This window comes from Corticium candelabrum, chromosome 3, assembly GCF_963422355.1.
Source record: "Corticium candelabrum chromosome 3, ooCorCand1.1, whole genome shotgun sequence".
In the NCBI taxonomy this organism is placed as follows: Eukaryota; Metazoa; Porifera; class Homoscleromorpha; order Homosclerophorida; family Plakinidae; genus Corticium; species Corticium candelabrum.
Window position 1 is genome coordinate 1,592,830 of NC_085087.1, and position 3,241 is coordinate 1,596,070.

At 41.7% G+C, this 3,241-nt stretch overlaps 1 long non-coding RNA gene across 1 annotated transcript; it reads left to right on the forward strand.

Annotated features, from left to right (window-relative positions):
• Positions 1–2,689: 2,689 nt before the first annotated feature.
• LOC134176646 (uncharacterized) lies at positions 2,690–3,241 on the forward strand. The gene is made up of 3 exons (XR_009969318.1): positions 2,690–2,791; positions 2,874–3,004; positions 3,073–3,241. It is a non-coding gene; the product is annotated as an uncharacterized LOC134176646 (long non-coding RNA).

A 3,241-nucleotide genomic window follows, 5' to 3' on the forward strand; every position in this document is an offset into this window, starting at 1 on the left:
GTACCGAGCACTGCATTAAGACAGTTCTACTGTGAGTACGTCTAGATCAGTTGTTAGCACCATAATTTTGTGGTAATGGAAGTCAATTTGAGTGGTCAAGTAGAAGAAGAGGACAGTGGTACATGTAGTCAGTCAACTGCAGAGGAATTATATGCAGTTTCGGCAAGTTCGAATTAATCCTCCAGCAGCAAATTTAAAGTACCACTTATCAAGCGGAAAAGTTCTGCATGAGTGGTGCAGTTGCTCAAGCTTACGTCCTATGCGTTTGCAAATGTTATCAGATCAACACACCGCGTATGTTGCACGCCAGTAATGCCCCTGTTCAGGCTGACTGTCAATTCATTGCAAGAATGTTATTTATTTCTCAAAGTCGTGAAATGGATTTGCAACACGTACTGTCATTTTCTTTTAGTTCTCTACCATGCATGGTCTCTAGCTTCTCGCAAAGGAAGTCTGGCTAAGTCAACCAAATCTAAACTACTGCCTCTTCTCGAAGAATTAGTAAATCCAATTGAAACTTTTACAACTGTGGACATTGCAACAGCAACTATTGTGGATGGCATGGCTTTGCAGTCACCAGGACCTGCATTTCAAGATGTTGTAGATGTAGCGCTTTCACGAGTATTAAAGACTCACCCTGCTGCTAGTCATATATACACATCATCTCGTATTGATTTTGTTGTAGACACCTATCCATCAATTTCAACAAAGGTGTACGAGATGGCTGCTTGCTCAACAGCTGGAACAGTAAAAATTTCAATTGTCAACAGTCTTGTCCTGAACAATGGAAAAATTTCTTTCAGACGAAAACAAGTTAGAGCTTGCAGAGTTTTTGGTACAGATGTGGAGCAGCAGTAGGTACGCCGAGCAGCTATATGATATGAAGCTATTTGTTTGTCACCGACAACTCTGCATGTAGTCTTCTTACATGAAGATTCTTCTGCAGTTATTGTTTCTTCCGTACCAGCTCTTACTTCAGATCACAAAGAGGCCAACAGTCGCATTTTTACATGCCAAGAATGCATCAAATGCTGGCTTTGCCTGTGTTGTTACATCCTTTTCTGACACCGACAGTAATAGGGAATCCATCATGCCTATTTGCCATCAATGCATCATTGCTATGGCTCACTGGCACAAACTACGTTTTGTTAGTCTCACAGACAGGAAATCGCTGCCAATTTAGGTGAAGACATGTCTGCTGTGCTCCCTGCATGGCATACACGCATTTTCTGGATGTGACACCACGTCAAGTGCCTTTGCTAGACAAGGTGAAACAAAGATCTTTCGCTTAGCTTCTCAAAACGACTGTTTACGTAATTACGCATTGTGATGACCAGATTAGGATGCAGTTTGTCTCCGAGTGAAGAGTTGAATGGTTTGCCAACTTGTACCAGTGTCAACGAAGCTTGGTACAAGCTATCTCGCATGAATTGCTCAAAAGCGCAGCAGATGCCACCGTCTCAAGATGCACTTTGGTAGCATGTATACTATGAGCTAACTAGCAAAGTTTTGTATGAAAACATGCTTTGTGTTCTATGCAGAATCTGCCTAGTCTGCACGGTCACAGATGGATTGTTGAAACTACTGAAAACAGTTCTTACATACATGTCTTCTGGATGACACAGCTTCCTGCCCCGAAAGCATTGTTGGAGCTTGTAAGCTGCAAGTGCAATGTCGGATGTACCACACAGCAATGTTTGTGCTTTCGCGAGCTGTACCGATGCATGTGGTTGCAGAAATTGCAAGAATCCCAATCCAGTACTATTGGCAGAAGAAACTCCAGAATCAGACATTCAGACTGATGATAGCGATAATAAGGACTGAAGTGATAGTGAATAGATAAGTGATCAAGTGCATATTGCACGAGCAAATTATTTACTAACTAACCTCTAATCAGTAGATCAAGTTATTTCTAGAAACAAACTGGTGCGATAATAAATCTAGGCAGGTTAACTTACTTTCCGCAATGCGAAAAATATATACATAGTGTTGTACTGGCAAAAATGCTTACTTTGATTCAGCAATACCTGTTGCTGTGAAGTAACTCCAAGGCTGTAGCAATGGCAGTCCCGGATAATACAAAAAGTTGTTGCTTGTTTACTATTTCGAGCATAAGAGCCATGCTTACTTTGTTGTCGCTAGTTTTATAATTGCAAGAGTCAATTCTGTAGAGATTCTAAGTCTTTGAGGAACGCTCGCCAGGCAGAGCTCTGGCAGAGCCGTATATAGCCTCGACTTTCCCGTGCACCTCGTGCGTACTATTTTTATAAATTCTACCGTTACTTTGTGGCATCTTTTCTAAAGTGCAAACATTAAGAAATCCTTGCTATTGGTTTTGTATAATGTTCCAGTGCCAAGAAACCCTGGTCCACAAGGGAGTCGGAACAAAACAACGGCTTCTGGGACTCGGCTCATATATTATATCAAGTGTACTAATCTAAGTAGCTTTTTGTCTAACATACTGTCATAATCGCTAGGTAGGGTAGGTGTACCTAATTGTGGACACTCCTCGGTAATTTGAGTTACAATCGCTGTTTTTCTCTGGTAGCCTGCACGAAGAGACAGGGAAACATGTCCGATATACGCACCAATGTCTAGGCTTCGTAACGGTACCTGTATGACTAGAATCGCACAATGTCAGCTAGCGCACTAGCACAATATACGGGATAGCGTCTGTAAACAGCCTGGACGCGGGTGTATCCTAATTGTGGATATTTTTTCTCCGTTACAGAAAGCAACTGAGCCTGAGTAACAGCTGGACTAGATACCTGAATGGTTGCCTCACAAGCTGGTATTTTGGGCAGCAATCGAAACCATGTTCTGTGGTGTATCACCTTTGTGTAAAACGGCGTTGTGCCTTTCAAATTTTGCAGAAACCAAGAGTTCTGTCTACGATACAATGCAGGAGACGATCAATCATGTTTAGATGAACGTCTGAACTGTAAACTGTGGTTCTAGCATCTTTTTGCGTTGCTGGTGGAGCTGATTATTGATATCAGACAAGGTAGTTTTAACCTTCCACCTATCCTAGGTGAGTTTGTAGGTTTTCATTTTGTGTCTTACTGTTGCCAGATCTAGTAGCAGTGAAGACAGTCAAATTCTGACTGGATTATGAATGTCAATGATATTGACATTCCACCTACTTTGTTTGTTCTCATTTCATACCCTATTGTGGCCAGATGTAGTAGCAGTGAAACAGCTAGATCGTCAGTGGATGTCTAGATCTAGTATGAGTGAAGAT